The sequence below is a fragment of the Myxine glutinosa genome, chromosome 12 (genome assembly GCF_964187855.1).
Source record: "Myxine glutinosa chromosome 12, kmMyxGlut1.1, whole genome shotgun sequence".
Classification (NCBI taxonomy): Eukaryota; Metazoa; Chordata; class Myxini; order Myxiniformes; family Myxinidae; genus Myxine; species Myxine glutinosa.
The window spans coordinates 62304234-62322024 of NC_136272.1; the positions used below are offsets into that span (position 1 = coordinate 62304234).

Sequence of the window (17791 nt, forward strand, 5' to 3'; positions counted from 1 at the left end):
CTGGTCAGCATTGGCTCACATTCTTGAAACAAGCGATACACGCTTTATGTGGGCAGCAACCTCTCTTTCGCATGGAGGAATACTACTGGCATCAGCTCCCTTCAGCTTTTCAAGTGGGTTCTTTCCTCTTAACTTGGGCTTGTAAATTCTTTCAAAGGTCTTGAACCTGTAGGCGTTTAACGTTTCCTTCGACTTCTCTTTGGCTCCATACATTATAGCAGTGAATTTCAAGAGTGTGTCCTTGCATTTCTCGCTTGGCAGTCCATCTGTTGACAAAGCTTTGAAAGCTTGCTGTACATCGGGCATCTTTTCCAGCTTATTAAAGGGCTGAACCTTGCCCTTTCTTACAAATGCTGCGGTGTAATCCGAGCCGGTAAAGGCATGGAAGGCAGGTAGGGATGTGGAATGGGCCTAACATTATGAAAATGTTATCAAATTTCGGTTTCTCAGTCACTTGTATTTGAAGTGCCGGCTTGGCTGCGCCCAGATCATAACTGACTATTCCGTATTTCTGTCCCGTCTCATTAGCACACCTCTGCGTGATGAGGAGAGTCTCCTGCACGACCTCTAGGCTGGTGATAGGCTGGCGTAAGTTTGGCATATATAGAACCTCTTGTTTTGGAAGGTGGTCACTGCAAATGCTTGCATTAAACCCAACCCACATAATAGGCAATACATCATTGCCAATGGCATGGCTCATCATCCACACGAGGTCCAGGTGGCGAGCCTTGTTGCTAACATCTGGAAGGCTGTAGACTGCAGTGTTTTTGTAACTGAACTTCGTCATCTTTGGTATCTTCCTATATGGCTGGAGTGCAGTATCTGTACTCTCAAGGGTTCTCTTCCTTTTGCCTGTCTTTACTTGCCGAGCACTAGTTGAGGTTGAAACTGCCATGACAGCAGATGCTTCACGTTCTTCATCAGGTGCTGGCACATTTTGGTACAGAATACCCATGGTATCGTGCAGCGAATTGGCTCCAGACATGGTTTGAGTCATCTCATCGAAATTGTCGAAGGCTAATCCGACTGGTTTACCTACGACTGTTCCTTTTGGACAAGCAAGCTTCTGTTCTTGAATGGATTCAGCTGTGGCAGTTTCAACTTCTTCCAATGTGTTGTAGCTTAAACAGTGACCAAACCTGTTCAGGACTTGAACCATTTTTTTACTGCCAGTGACCGACTTAACACTCATACCAAGAGCTACATGTTTTGCAGGTTTTGCGCGACCCCGTTGTACAATGAACAAGGCATCCTGACTAGACGAATTTGCGCGGCGCTTTACTGACTCTGTATATCGCTCTGGTTTTAGCCCTCCGTACAAAATATTGAAAAAATCTACTACAAGTTTTGGGGGTGACGAGTCCCCGTTTCTTAAATCCTCCAATGTCGGACATTCAGGAAGGTCGACCTTTTCAACCTTGAGCAACTGGTTGCGCAAAAGCAATGCTGCTTTGGCGATTGTTCTCTCATCAGTAGATGTGTAATCATATACAACACGAATTGCATCATCTGCGGTTTCTGCATTATATAAGATGTTTCCAAGCCTTTTCCCAAGTGAACTCTGTATCTTTATGCGCGCTTTGAAGTGACTCATCAATGTCCTAGAGAGGCTGAAGGCGCTTCCCCTGGGCGTTTCTGCGGATGCCGAACAAATATCAAGATAACGTTCATATACAGAATTAAGAAGTTCAGGTCTGTTGTCTATTATTACAGATTGCTCAATGTATGCAAAAATGTCCAACACACTGGTCTCAGAAGGCGTTTTTGTTTCACGTGTGTCCTTTTGGGAAACTCGATTGGCTGACAACAAATACGCACTTTTACATGAATGATGGTAGTGGGCCTCCTTGGCAATTAAATCCGTATCAACTACTTTTGGAATAACCTTACTGTCATTTAATGTCTTTGCTGCATTTTGGATCGATACACCGGCTTCAATGGTTTCACATCTTCCCAACAGTTCGACGCTTCCACCTTTGAGTCGTTTTATCTTTTTCTCACAGAATAGACAAACAGGTGGCAAAATCCCGGCAGATGATGTAGAAGGTGCCGACTCCTTGGATGGACGTAAATGTGGGGCATTGCTACGGTGAACATCACTGGCGGCTTTAACAGGCGGCGTTTGGGATGAGATGGCGGTAAAGTTCTTGTAACAAGAAACATGGTAACCATCCATTTCAGCAGGAGACGTAGGCAATCTCTGAACTACACCACAATAGACAGAGTCCTGGAAATGTTGCTTTTGCCGTCTATTAGCTGCTGCTGTTTCTACTGCTTCCCATTGCGTATCCTTGAAAGGTAGAACGTCTGGACGAGCTTTCTTGTCTGCACTGCGTTGGATGTGAAGAATACATCTGCGTTCCAATGATGAAACAGTAGGCTGGACAGTAGGCTGGACAGTAGGCGTAGTATTGGTGGCCGATTCCATGGTTGCATGTTTCAAATCATTGTCTGAAAAATAAAATCACAGCGGGTGGTCAGTGAGCATGGCGAGTCAGTCAGTTTTGGTCAGTGAAATCCAAAAGAAGTTATTTCAAATTTTGAGGCAATAAGTCATTATTTTCTACTCAGCTGTGGTTCGAACCTGAAATCGGTATGCATACAGAACTTTGGATACCCTCATCTGCCTGGACATTTCCTGCGCGCCACCTAGGCCTAGGGCTACATAATTCTGTATCGGCCCCGAATGCTTATTAGGCCTACAGCATAGTATTGTTTGTTGGGTTAGGGTTAGGGTTGGGTTAGGGTTAGGGTTAGGGTTGGGTTAGGGTTAGGGTTAGGGTTACCATGTTTCTTGTTACAAGAACTTTACCGCCATCTCATCCCAAACGCCACCTGTTAAAGCCGCCAGTGATGTTCACCATAGCAATGCCCCACATTTATGTCCATCCAAGGAGTCGTCACCTTCTACAACCTCTGCCGGGGTTTTGCCACCTAACCCCAAACCCTAACCCTATTTGTTGACTTACCTAAGCAGTGATCTAGGCATTGCAGGCAACATCAGACATTCTGCAGCCGATTCAGAGAATCTATGGAGGGAAAGAGCAGGAGATTCCCCATGATTAGGTCCTATGATAAACCGACAACTCCCTCTACAGGGTGTCCCAGAAAGTTCGTCCCTCAAGATAGTGTCACAAACCTGGATTGATAATGTGTTAATATTTCCCTTTAAGTCACTGGTTATTATTCCCCAAACAATGTTGTATATTGGTCCCAGTTATTCACTGCAGGACAGTCATTTCTGTAGAGAGGCACTTCCTGTTTAGGGTGTAATTGGCTCAAGTTAGGGAAGAAGCCTCCCCATTGGCTGGGAGGCCAAAACTCCTTCCTTAACCAAAACTGAACACCCTCGATCCGGCCAGCCAGACAGGTGTGTGCATGCTCAGCACTGGTGTGGGTGTCTACTTGGGGCCTGCCCTCAGGTCAGCACTCCAGCCCCTCCCTTGCATATAAGGAAGGGCCAGCCAGGGAGTGGAGGGGGGATAGCAGCCAGTGACAACCCAAATTCCGTTACAATACTGACTGCATTCTTAAGTGGGTTGATGCATGAAATGGACACATAAGAATTGCTGTTCTTGATTCACGATGATCTACTGAACAGTTTGGGACCAATTTGAAAGATGTACTCAAATTGTGAATTAACACTCACCTTGCCAGGGACGGGGTCAATGAGTACATTTTGCGTTCTTAAGTGGGTTAATACATGAAATGGATATTTAAGAATGACTGATCTTGATTTAGGATGACCTAAGGAATACATTGCCATATGTTTCATGGATGTACTCAAATTGTGAATTAAAAATGCTAATTAGCGTTAATTAGCGTTAATTAGGTCGTTCTTAAGCGACCTAATACACAAATTGAAAACTTAAGAATTGGGAATTCTGATTTCCACTCCTATAGAGAACATTTTAAGACAAGTTTGAAAGATGTACTCAAATTGTGAATTAAGAGTCACATTTAGGGGTCTTTGGTGGCGCCCCCTGGTTGCTGTGCAGAATTGCAGAACTTAAGAATTGCCTTTTTGGGGTCTCCTATCATAGATGCATATATTCCAGGCCTCAAACCTTTTGTACTCGAGATGTGAAACAAATGTTTCTGGGCTCCCGCACTAAAAGGCATCACATTCCACAAGTAAGTCATGCTTTACAGGTGTATTTGCGTTAATTTTAGTGGAAGTTTACCGCTAGCTTTGTGTTGCCATACATCCACAACACTTGTCAACAGAAAACAGGGCAGTTTGACAGCAGCTCAATCATTCCCTGACTAACAGTAACAAAAATATATTCTGTAGTTTATGCTAACTGTGTTAAGTTGGAGCTAGGTGTTATTTCTTAATTTGGAGAGCTGGGTGTTATTTGTAGATACTTTGTGTACGAGTTTCGCAATTTGACTAGTTTTGTCACATGATAATGGGTTATTCCTGGAGATTGTCCTATAAAAACATAACAAATAGTCTATGAAAGGTTCTAGAGGGTCCTGTTTCCAGACCAAGCATTGTTGGAAATGCATTAATGAATTAGTGAGTTGATAATTATGTCAAAAATAAATTTCATAGAAATACAGTTATATACGTATATATATATTTTCTTAATGCAGGTTTCCGTCAGATGCACACCAAAAGAGATTGTGGGAAGTAGCCCACAAGAGAGAAGGGTTCAAGGCATCCAAGTACAGCGTCCTCTGCAGTGACCATTTTGAGTCCGAGAATTTTGACCGGACGGGTCAAATTGTCCGTCTCCGAGATGGGGTGATGCCATCGGTGTTTAATTTCCCATCACATCTGTTTAAAGTGAGTTGATTTTGAGAGTAGAACAGACACAAAATTATTTACTTTGCTTTTTTGCAGTTATACCAGTTAAAATTCATTGATTTTAAAATTCATTGACTCTTTTCGGAACCTAAGAAATTGAGGACCACCTCAACATCAAGGTAGGCTGCTGTGGTTTGTGACCAGATTGGGTCCTTTGTAGAGGTTGAGTGCGACAATCAGGGCTCCTCTGCCTCCAGTCATTCCGGTTTATTATAACTAAGGGTATTATCAGAGAAATGCTGCAGCATTCATAAAAATACTGATATTTAAAATAATACTGATATACTATATTTTTAGTGTGGAAATAGGTCTAAATAATTATCTGGTAATTTTGTTTTCACTGGGAACCAGTTTATTTGTCATGTAAATGCCCTGATTAAAGAAATAAATGTAATGCCTACATAACGTGTTTATGTGTTTCTGATTAATATATCATAAATAGTTTAAACATTTATAAATAATAAAAATAAAATTAAAGCAATATTAAATCCTATATATACACAAAGAATTAAGTTAAGCACCCCTACACAACGAATTAAGGTAAGCACCCCCTAATATATATTCTTTGTGTATATGTATATGTTGGCATATATTCTAAGGTATGTGAGATCAAATAATGATTGGTATGACATTAGCAATTATCCATTGATGAAATTGAGTGATCAAAGTGAAAAAAAGTGATTGGTTGAGTCAGTGATCCGATCACGTGGGTCCTACACACGTTATTGACGCAAAGATCGCTAGAGGTCTTCTCAGAACAATGACTGTACGTTAGAAAACATAAACGTCATCCACACTGTCCGTGATGGACCTATAGCTCCATACTTAAATTGAGGTGAAAATATGCCTAAAATTCCCAAAACATTTCACCTTAAATTATTCAGAATAAAATATTGAAAACGGCATGATTGTTATGTTTTTATGTGACCATAATATCACTTCTCCAGAAAATATAGCAATATCATGGGTATATTACACTGTTTTGACGACAACAAACTTGTAATGTGCGAGGTTGTAAAAAAACGGGGGGGGGTGCTTAACTTAATTCTTTGTGTATATATATATCTATATATATATATATATATATATATATATATATATATATATATATATATATATATATATATATATATATATATATATATATATACAGTGGGGAGAACAAGTATTTGATACACTGCCGATTTTGCAGGTTTTCCCACTTACAAAGCACGACAAGGTCTGTAATTTTTATCATAGGTACACTTCAACTGTGGAAGACGGAATCTAAAACAAAAATCCTGAAAATCACATTGTATGATTTTTAAGTAATTAATTTGCATTTTATTGCATGAAATAAGTATTTGATCACCTACCAACCAGTAAGAATTCCGGCTCTCACAGACCTGTTAGTTTTTTCTTTAAGAAGCCCTCCCATTCTCCACTCATTACCTGTATTAACTGCACCTGTTTGAACTCGTTATCTGCATAAAAGACGTCTCCAGACCGTCTCCGACCACAAAGACCGCAAAGACCGACCCCAAAGCCGTCTCCAGACCTGTCCACACTCAATCAGACTCCAACCTCTCCACAATGGGCAAGACCAGAGAGCTGTCTAAGGACATCAGGGACAAATTTGTAGACTTGCACAAGGCTGGGATGGGCTACAGGACAATAGGCAAGCAGCTTGGTGAGAAGGCAACAACTGTTGGCGCAATTATTAGAAAATGGAAGAAGTTCAAGATGACAGTCAATCTCCCTCGGTCTGGGGCTCCATGCAAGATCTCACCTCGTGGAGCCTCAATGATCATGAGAAAGGTGAGGGATCAGCCCAGAACTACACGACAGGACCTGGTCAATGACCTGAAGAGAGCTGGGACTTAGTATCAAAGAAAACCATAAGTAACACACTACGCCGTCATGGATTAAAATCCTGCAGCGCACGCAAGGTCCCTCTGCTCAAGCCAGCGCATGTCCAGGCCCGTCTGAAGTTTGCCAATGACCATCTGGATGATCCACAGGAGGAATGGGAGAAGGTCATGTGGTCTGATGAGACCAAAATAGAGCTTTTTGGTTTAAACTCCACTCGCCGTGTTTGGAGGAAGAAGAAGGATGAGTACAACCCCAAGAACACCATCCCAACCGTGAAGCATGGAGGTGGAAACATCATTCTTTGGGGATGCTTTTCTGCAAAGGGGACAGGACGACTGCACCGTATTGAGGGGAGGATGGATGGGGCCATGTATCGCGAGATCTTGGCCAACAATCTCCTTCCCTCAATAAGAGCATTGAAGATGGGGTGTGGCTGGGTCTTCCAGCATGACAACGACCCGAAACACACAGCCAGGGCAACTAAGGAGTGGCTCCGTACGAAGCATCTCAAGGTCCTGGAGTGGCCTAGCCAGTCTCCAGACCTGAACCCAATAGAAAATCTTTGGAGGGAGCTGAAAGTCTGTGTTGCGCAGCGACAGCCCCGAAACCTGAAGGATCTGGTGAAGATCTGTATGGAGGAGTGGGCCAAAATCCCTGCTGCAGTGTGTGCAAACCTGGTTAAGAACTACAGGAAACGTCTGATCTCTGTAATTGCAAACAAAGGTTTCTGTACCAAATATTAAGTTCTGTTTTTCTGATGTATCAAATACTTATTTCATGCAATAAAATGCAAATTAATTACTTAAAAATCATACAATGTGATTTTCAGGATTTTTGTTTTAGATTCCGTCTTCCACAGTTGAAGTGTACCTATGATAAAAATTACAGACCTTTACGTGCTTTGTAAGTGGGAAAACCTGCAAAATCGGCAGTGTATCAAATACTTGTTCTCCCCACTGTGTGTGTGTGTGTGTGTGTGTGTGTGTGTGTGTGTGTGTGTGTGTGTGTGTGTGTGTGTGTGTGTGTGTGTATATATATATATATATATATATATATATATATATATATATATATATATATATATATATATATATATATATATATATTATAATAGCCGTAGATGATTCTGTCTGTCTGTCTGTTGGGTGTCTGTCCGGGGTGTGGCTTACTCGGTTTGCAGAGTAGCTCCACCCATAGCTCCACCCATTCTGGGAGTGGCTATAAACAAATATCCACCATTTTATTAACTCGCATAGCTTTGAGTCCTGTTTTGTAGGCCCGTGGTGTCTTGCTCTCCCCCAGTTTTATTTCAAATCAAATTCGATAAATCATTTCATTTTTCACAGTCGCTAACATAGTTTTAGACTCGGTTGAAAAAAAACGGGAAGAAAATCCGATGAAAGTTGCCGTTTATAGAACGAAATGAATTCTCAAAGGCCTGTAACTTCAAGGCCATTGAGTCTCTCTCACGCCTTTATCTCCAATCTAACTCACCATATGATTTCATTTTTATCGATGGTTTTACTTTTAGACTCGGTGTCAGCAATAATTGAGAACAATCCACACACGCGGGAAAATGCAGAGATATATTTTTTAAAATCGCGTCATGGTGTATCATACACCGCCCAACATGACACCGCCGGCAATGTGTCGATATATATTAAAAATTCGCTTTTGCTTTTCCGTTATGATATATTACTATTTCGTTTGATGATAGTCGTCACAAAAACGTCAACAATGATGCCGACATATATTTCTTCGTTTTTATTTCATTCAACATATTAGCCGGAAGTAAAATATGTTTCAGGAAATTACCGAGAGATATTTCTTCGTTTTTTTTATTAGTTATGTGCGCATACACTTTAAATAGGTTTATTTGAAATCTTTAATTTTCCACAAACATTCCACACACGCGGGAAAATGCAGAGATATATTTTTTAAAATCGCGTCATGGTGTATCATACACCGCCCAACATGACACCGACGGCAATGTGTCGATATCTATTTTAAATTCGATATATCATTTCATTTTTCACAGTCGCTAACATAGTTTTAGACTCGGTTGAAAAAAAACGAGAAGAAAATCCGATGAAAGTTGCCGTTTATAGAACGAAATGAATTCTCAAATGCCTGTAACTTCAAGGCCATTGAGTCTCTCTCACGCCTTTATCTCCAATCTAACTCACCATATGATTTCATTTTTATCGATGGTTTTAGAGTCGGTGTCAGCAATAATTGAGAACATTCCACACACGCGGGAAAATGCAGATATATTTTTTAAAATCGCGTCATGGTGTATCATACACCGCCTAACATGACACGACGGCAACGTGTCGATACATATTAAAAATTCGATATATCATTTCATTTTTCACAGTCGCTAACATAGTTTTCGACTCGGTTGAAAAAAAACGGGAAGGAAATCCAATGAAAGTTGCCGTTTATAGAACGAAATGAATTCTCAAACGCCTGTAACTTCAACTTCAAGGCCATTGAGTCTCTCTCACGCCTTTATCTCCAATCTAACTCACCATATGATTTCATTTTTATCGATGGTTTTGGACTCGGTGTCAGCAATAATTGAGAACATTCCACACACGCGGGAAAATGCAGAGATATATTTTTAAAAATCGCGTCATGGTGTATCATACACCGCCCAACATGACACCGACGGCAACGTGTCGATATATATTAAAAATTCGCTTTTGCTTTTCCGTTAAGATATATTACTTTTTCGTTTGATGACAGTCGTCACAAAAACGTCAACAATGATGCCGACATATATTTCTTCGTTTTTATTTAATTCAACATTATTAGCCGGAAGTAAAATATGTTTCAGGAAATTACCGAGATATTTCTTCGTTTTTTAAAATTAGTTATGTGCGAATACACTTTAAATAGGTTTATTTGAAATCTTTAATTTTCCACAATATAATTTACTTGCCATTTATCATTTGATTGATGATTACGAGACAAATTCCTCTTGAGGATCGTGACAATTCATGCGCTGCGTGGAAACTTCTATTTCCAAAATGAATGAGACGATCGATGAAGAACGCAGACTTGAAAAGGATGCAGCAAGAAAACGAATGAGACGGGCGAACGAGTCCATCGACGAACGTCAATGCAAACTTGCGGGGTCACCCGTGGGAATCCCACGGGCATGGATGTGTGTGACATTTCGACATATTGAGTTAGATGCTGCACATTCATTTTTACAAAATGGTTACTGGCAAGTCATCAGATCCAGAAATGGTGTAAAAACCACCGTTTAGAGGCCATTTTTCCCCGCAAAGCGGGGGTTGGCCTTTTCGGGGACCGTGGTAGTTGTTGTTTTTTTGTCCCCTTTTTGAAGCAATGTTTTACGGCCGGATGCCCTTCCTGACGCCAACCCTTTTTGCCGCCTTCAACGACAAACAGGGAATTACCAGTGAACTGGTACTCAATTAGCCGACCTCGGAAGGATGACAGGCTGAGTCAACCCCCCTGGCATTAATTCGGCGATCGACCGAGATTCGAACCCAGGATCCTAAGCCGGCACCCTAGCCGCTAGCCCAACACCAGAAATGGTGTCATGAACACAATTTATTTACGCACAAGCACAAAAGCAAGACGGGCCGATTTCCGATTCCGACGGGCCGACGGGCGAGACGGGCCGATTTCCGATTCCGACGGGCCGATTTGGAGCAAGAAAAAGAACGAGACGGGAGAAAAAGGAGAGAAACGAGACGGGGAAAGCCGATTGGAGAGGCGAGTGAGGCGCGATTGGAGAGGAGTGTGAGGCGCGATTGGAGAGGAGTGTGAGGCACGATTGGAGAGGAGTGTGAGGCGTGATTGGAGAGGAGTGTGAGGCACGATTGGAGAGGAGTGATTGGAGGGGAGTGTGAGGCACGATTGGAGAGGAGTGTGAGGCACGATTGGAGAGGAGTGTGAGGCGCGATTGGAGAGGAGTGTGAGGCGCGATTGGAGAGGAGTGTGAGGCGCGATTGCAGAGGCGTGTGAAGGATTGCAGAGAGGAGTGTGAGGGATTGGAGAGGTGAGGGATTGGAAAGGAGAGGGATGTGAGGGTTTGGAGAGGAGAGGAGTGCTAGGTGGAGAGAGGAGAGTGTCAGGTGGAGACAGGAGAGTGTCAGGTGGAGACAGGAGAGTGTCAGGTGGAGAGGAGTGAGGGGTCACATATTATGTGAAATAACTAAATTCACACCATTTCTGGATCTGATGACTTGCCAGTAACCATTTTGTAAAAATGAATGTGCAGCATATAACTCAATATGTCGAAATGTCACACACATCCATGCCCGTGGGATTCCCACGGGTGACCCCGCTAGTATATATATATTGTTGCGGATATGAGGATTGTATTTTTTTTATTGTGTTGTATTGTAGTAAATTGTTGTGAATTATTGCTTAAGTCTGGACCCTCCTGCCTCCAGTGTTGTATAAAGGTCAAAGGGCGTTCCCGTAGTTAATTCCATAAAGCATACACGTTAGCCAATCATAGATTTCCCCCTGGTTGATAGTTATATCTTTATTATGTGTATTAGGGTAAGGCCTTGTCTCCCATTAAGATGACACTCCATTGCACCAAGTGAAATAGAGTAGATTCCTTTCATTCCCCATTCCCACTCCCAAAACTTTCATTGCCTTTCATCATTGCCAAGCCTCGATTGCCAGTTACATCCCCTCCAAAACCACCATTGAACATGTGCTCGGGTCGGGGAAGACGGGCGTGCCCGCCCGTCGTCATCAAGGGCGGAGCCAGAGGGTCGCGCGACCAACCAGGGCCGAGGTGAGCACACCGATGGGCGTGTCCTGAAGGCCGGCGGCTTGATGGCCGGAGGCGCTATAAAAGCGCACGTGCAAGGACGTTGTAGAGTGGAGTAGTTGCTGAGTTGTGTAAAAAGATCATCCAGAGAGAACCAACTGTAAGAGAACCAACTGCGAGAGTACATTGAGATCACCCAAGGAAGCTTTGTACACAGCAACGGCTGATCAAGTGGACCGATGTTTGTTCCTGAGCTGGTGCTTTTCCGAACAGAGTCTGAGGCTGGCATGTGAGCAAAAGAACATAGAGAACATTAAGGAGATCATCATCCAGGGACGCACAAAGCCTGTTGTAGTCCTGGCAAAGCACGCGACGTCCACAGCAGCAGCAGCAGCGGCGGCCACAGCAGCAACAACACTCAACAGCCGCTTGGGGCCTGGACGGCGGTTTTGAGCAGGGCCGCGAAGGAACGGCGGCTGCTAAACGTGCCGATCGTGCTGCAGGACCCCCTTGGACCTTCCTCTCCCTCCAGCCATCCGCCTCCTGCCTTTCCATCCTCTTGTGTACGTGAGTTTGTTTTGTTTGTTCTGTCCTGGGTATTTAATTAAGTTTGTATAAGCTAGGTTGCACTGTGTCTAAAATCTTCTGTAAATTATTTTATTATCTTTCCTTCTTCCTTGGTTACTTTGAGCGTTTACATAATAGGAATAAATTTAGTGGTATTTTCAACCTTTTTTTTTTCGTCTTCTTCTTCTTCACATCCGTGTCGCTTTTGTCTTTTCCATATTGAATATCTGTGGCGCGATCCGGCCAACGTTCGGGAATCGGATTAGTCGGGGTAACTGTTAGGCCGCGGTGCCATCCGCTCGGCAAACCAACATCCTTATCCGCGGGCCGTAACAATTGGTGTCAGGAGTGTCGGATTCGGACCAGGGACTAAATTTATTTAGCCCAAATTTTGGAACACCAATTGTACTATTGGCAGTAACAATTGGTGTCGGGAGCGGGGTCGGACCCGAAGCGCGCTTAACGCGCTCAAAATTACGAGCTGCCGAAATTTGATTTGTTTTACAAAACCCGAATTTTGAAATCGCACCATGGCTGGTCAAGGCGACGGGATGCCGGTGGGAGAGATAGACGGGGTGGAATCGACCCAGGACCTCGGGGAAATGTATGTGGAGGAAAGGGAGGAGGAGAAAAAGGGCAATGAGGAGGTGGTTGAGGAGGTTTCAGGCGCGCAAAATTGCGCTCTCGCGCACGTGGTTACAGCGGCACCAAATAGAGCCGCGCCCTTTGTACCAACGGTGGAAGACATGCAATTATTTCTGGCTGAAATGAGGGCCCTTATGGTTAAGTCGGGTGAAGAAATGGAAGACAGAAGGAGGGCTGATAGTGAGAAAATGGAAAACAGAATGGGGGAGCGACTAGGAAATCAAATCGGGGGGTTAGACAAGAAATTTGAGGGGTTAGACAAGAAATTTGAGGGGTTAGACAAGAAATTTGAGGGGTTAGACAATGGGATAGAAGGGGTGAAACATGGGTTAACGGGAGTGGAAAATAGAATGGCTGCCCAGGAGAATCAGATAGAGGGGGTGAAAGATGGGTTAAGGGGGTTAGAAAACAGGATGGAAGGCAAATTGCGGGAAGTAGGGGAGCAATCCGCCCGGGAAATCAAACGAATGGGGAACCAGATAGAGGAGGTGAAAATCGGGGTAGAAACCAAATTGAATGCTCAGAGGGATGAATTGGGACAGATGAGGGAGGCATCTACAAAAGAGAGGGAGGAGATGAAGGAGGAGATACGACGAGGTGTAAGCAAGGAGGTCTCGGGGGTACGCGAGGAGGTAAAGCGAAGCGAGAAGCGTATGGAAAAAGAGGTGAGAAATGGGACGGCAAAGTTACAAGGGGGCATAGAGGACCTGACGGAGGAGGTGGAACAGCTGACGGTGGGACAAACGGAGTTAGTGGAGCAGGTTCAAAGGAACACTGCGGTACTAGGAGGGTTAAAAGCGACACAAAACGACATTAAAAATGACTTAATAGCGACACAGAGGCAATGTCAGATGGTACGTGAGGGACTGACAACGAGGTTGGATGAGGTGACAGAAGTAATGCAGACGAAGGACCGGGAGGTGAGGACGCACATAGAGACGGTCAAGGTGGCGTTAGAGGACGAAATTGAGGAGACGCACCGGGAAATAAAAGAGGTGAAGCAAAAGTTAAAGGAGGTGGAAGAAGGGGTGAGTGAAATTAAGAAGAGACGGAGGGAAACTAAAAAGGAGATAAGGGAGGAAGTGATGGAGTATGTGCAAGGTCTGTGTTCAAATCATGATGTTGTGCTTGCTAACCAGATAAAGAGTTTGCAGGTGGCGAAGGAGGTGCGGAGACGAGGTGCCAAGGTGAGTGGCGAAATACGTGGAAATGTATATGATGTGAGGGGAGCTTCAGTCGACTTGGGGGTTGATTTGGATCCGGGTGTTCTTGAGAGGCCGTTGGTGAAGTGTGCGACAGGTACAGTGTGCGAAGGAAGAGGTGTGCGAGAATGTCCGACCATGGGGTGTGTGAGGAAAAAGTGCGCGCCGAGGAGTGTGTGTGCTGTCGAGAGTGAGTCGGTCGTAGCGCGTGTGCGAAGGGGCACATGGAAGCGCGTAGTGAGGAGTGTTACAGAGGATGTAACAAGAAAGTGTACACCTGTGGTGCGTGTTACGGAGGAAGTAACGGGAGAGTGTGCGCAAGAGGATGCGCGAGAAAGGTGTGTAACGGACAGGTGCATGAGGAAAGAGTGCGCTGTCAAAAGTAAGGAAGAATGTACACCTGTGGTGAGTGTTACGGAGGAAGTAACGGGAGAGTGTGCGCAAGAGGATGCGCGAGAAAGGTGTGTAACGGACAGGTGCATGAGGAAAGAGTGCGCTGTCGAGAGTAAGGGTGAGTGCGCTGTCAAGAGTGGTGGTGAAAGTGGTAAGAGTGACACGGAGCGTGAGTTGGTTGTGGCAGGTGAGAGAGGATGTACACCTGGAATGGAAGGATGCACACCTGGAATGGTAGAGCGTGTGTGGGAGTGCACACTGGAATTGGTCGTGAGGCACGTGGTTGGGTGTGCAAGTGGGAGCACACCTGTGATTGTCACAGAGGTGACCGAGAAGGGGGCGCGAAGAGGTGTTGGTGAGGTGTGCGAACGACGAGTGTGTGCAAAGGTGTGCGGTGGTCAGGTGTGTGACCAAGTCTGTGAGCGAAAGAACGAGTGCAATAGCGAAGTACGCGGGGTGTACGGGCGGCGCTGGAGCACCGAGCTCGGTGAGGGTGAAAGGGGTAGCGTATGCGTGTGAGCATGCAGGTGAAGCATCGACGGTAACCGGGTTAGCGGTTAGAGCGACTTATAGCCGAATCGGGCCCTGGGTGCGCGCCGGGCAGCTTCGCGTGCCGCGAGGACCAGCGGGGATCCAAACCACGACGGTTTCGAAAGAATCGCCGTACGCAATCCACGCCGGGCCGCGCTTTGAACGGCCACATCCGTGCTCCACTAGGCGGAGCGGGCAGCCCGATAGGAAGGGTCGTCATGGCGACCCCCTTTTGTTGAGGCGTTCCGGCAGGACGAGATCGGACCATTGGAGGGCTCTGTGCCGAGATGGTGCGTGGGATCTTGGCCCGGGTAAGCCCCCGTCCCTGCACCGAATGCGGGACGTATCCAGCCGCCGGCACCAAGCAACCCACATTCATTGCTCGGCCGTGCGAAGCCGGGCTGTAGAAGTGAATTGGCGCACCGACAGGCACTAGTGAGCGGACTGTGATGATGATGATGATACTGATAGTGTTTTTGATCCGAAATTTAGAAAAGTGAATAGAATTGTCAGTAATTGGAAAATTTTTGATTGGTTGGAATTTGGTGAGCAAAATTGGTAGTGGAAGATACCCGATGTGGTGGGATGGCAACTCTGTCATCCCTCACAGCGGGGGCAAAGGAGCACTAGTTATGGGGTTTATGGCAGTGAAAACTAGCCCGGGAGGGTTAGGATATAATGATAGGGATCTAGAGAAGATGACAATAGGTAACGTTAAGAATAGGTATTGACAATGATACCGGTAGTGGGGACGCAGGTAGATTAGTTTGGATGATAATGACGTGGTATGTGCTTAGTTTAAAGGGAAGACGGGGAGCACTAAGTTAGCAGGGCAACAGGTAGATTAGATGATGCCGTGTGTATGGTGAACAGGTGTGATTGCACAGGTGTGCAACTGAACAGGTGTATGGAGCAGTGTTTGAGTGAGTGATGGTGATGAGTATTGTGCTGACCAAATGGTCCAGGAAGGAAGGAGGGTGCAGGTGGCACCAGGTAAGATTGCACAGGTGTGCAACTGCAGGTGTATGGAGAATGGTAGTGTGGAATAAATGGTAGTGTGGAATATCTGGAGTATTGGAATGGATGGTCGTGGAGTGAGTATGGTGGAAACTATGGAGTGGAGTGGATGGTGCGAAGGTGTGAATGGGGGAAGGATGGACCCCCCATCACGAATACCCGGGGCGGGTAGTGTAAGTGTTAGGTAGAGGGTACAGGTAAATTGTGGTTGGATATTGGCATCTGTGGTGCGGGTGAAAGAATGGTATTTGGATGGGTGCATTAGTGTTGTGGAAATGGCTGGGCGTGTAGCCTGTTAGTGTGTGTAGTTGGTTTGGGCACTCCACCACTGTGAGGATGTCGGCCAGGTGAGGCCGCAGGTGGGCTCTGGGAGCCGGTAGAGTTGTTGTGGATGGGGCCCGAGGATCCGGAGGACGGACCCGGGTAGCCCAGTGCCAGAGGGCACCGAGGGGTGACAGAGCCAGGAGGGGCCTTCCCCAATTAGATAGGTTAGGGTGAGGAGCTAGGTAAGCTCGGGTGGCAACTGCAGTGGTGGAGGTGTGCAGGTGGGTAGACCTGCTGGGAGAGCTACACGCCCCAATCCTGAAATTGTGCAAGGGCACAGGGAGTTGAATCGGGGGAGTGAGACCCCAAATTGAGAAGCACCACAGTTTGGTCAATGGCAATTGGTTTTTAGAACCCATAGTGTAAGATGGCCAATGGATTGGCAGGGAAAGACCCCGGGTAGTGTAAAGTGTATTAAAGTCATTTAGAAAGTAGTTAGGATGAAGATCTCCTCGCACCATCTGCATCCACTCACCTGTGGTGACGTACCTCCACACCATGCCAGGTTGTTTTATTATTTTTGATGCAGATGTTTTGGATTGTGAGACGCATCATGACGTGGGTGTGACATTGTGCTTGATGTTCCATCTCTTCCTCCTTATGAGGATTGATGATGAATTGGGTGATGGCAAATTTTGGCTAGAGGGATTGTGGTGACGAATTTGGAATAGAAGAAAGATGGGGAAGACGTGACAGTAGCGACGAATTTGTAATGGGTAGATTTTGTACATATGGGGTAAGGGCAAGGGTAGTGTAGGTGACAGGGGGGGTGACGTACGGTAGGGACGAGCTTTCTCACTTCGCTCTCCGTACACACTTCACCTTGCATTGCCTTATTGATGTGTACCCTTGTGACCTTACCCCTCGCTCATCTGTCTGTCCCCCCCTTTTGTCTCCCACATGAGGACCTGTGCGCCACTGGGCGCCGAGGGGAGCGTGCATGAGTCCGACATTGTGCGCCCGGAACTCCCAGAACCAGCTGTCTGCATCGATGCACCACATTATGGACCACATGTCTGTGGCTGAGCACCACTGATGGACCCCATGGGTTGGGGCATGGCCCCTCTGCTGGAACCGGCCATGAGGGCCCGAAATCTTGCTGGCGGACCTTGGCCACAGGGCACCGATGCCCCAGAGGTGAACCATACATAGTCGGCCCCTGTGGGCCATAAATAAAAAGAAATGGACACGTTGGGTGCATTTTATTTTGATACAAATTGGCCGCCAGCAAAGAAGATGACAACATCAGGAAGAAATAATAATAGCCAGCAGAGGGAGCCGAAGAGCAAGAGACCACCTGCAGGGTTAGGGGTTGTGGATTTATTTTATTCATGAACAATGATGACTGTGCACCGATTGGTGCTTGAGGGTGTGTTGGTGCATTTTGGGTGCTTTCATGGTGCGTCGATGCAGAGCAGACTGTCTCCCCCCCAGAAAGAACAATCACAGGTCCTGGGTTGCGTTTTGTAAATAAAATAGCGTCACTGTAAATAATGCTCCCCACCGTCAATGTATAGTTTGAAGACCATTCCGCAATTCAGTTAGCTGTGGGCGTGAGTCTGTCAGGTAGGGTGCAATGGAGCAGCGGGACATATTTATTTATGTTTTAAAACTGTCGCACTCAGGGTCAGGTTAAAAGTAGAGGGAACTACACCTACGTGTCACACTAAGTTAAAGTTATAG

The 17791-nt window shown here is 45.5% G+C and overlaps 1 protein-coding gene across 3 annotated transcripts in view; it reads right to left on the bottom strand.

The window, feature by feature from the left end:
• Window positions 1-17791, bottom strand: part of LOC144888538 (uncharacterized) — an 80031-nt gene that overhangs the window by 11971 nt on the left and 50269 nt on the right. Inside the window, exon 6 of one of the 3 annotated variants that reach the window (XM_078766880.1) lies at window positions 2970-3029. The exons of the other annotated variants lie outside the window; for them this stretch is intronic. The gene's annotated coding sequence lies outside the window, so the exon portion shown is untranslated. The remainder of the gene's footprint in view (window positions 1-2969; window positions 3030-17791) is intronic. 3 annotated transcript variants of the gene reach the window in all.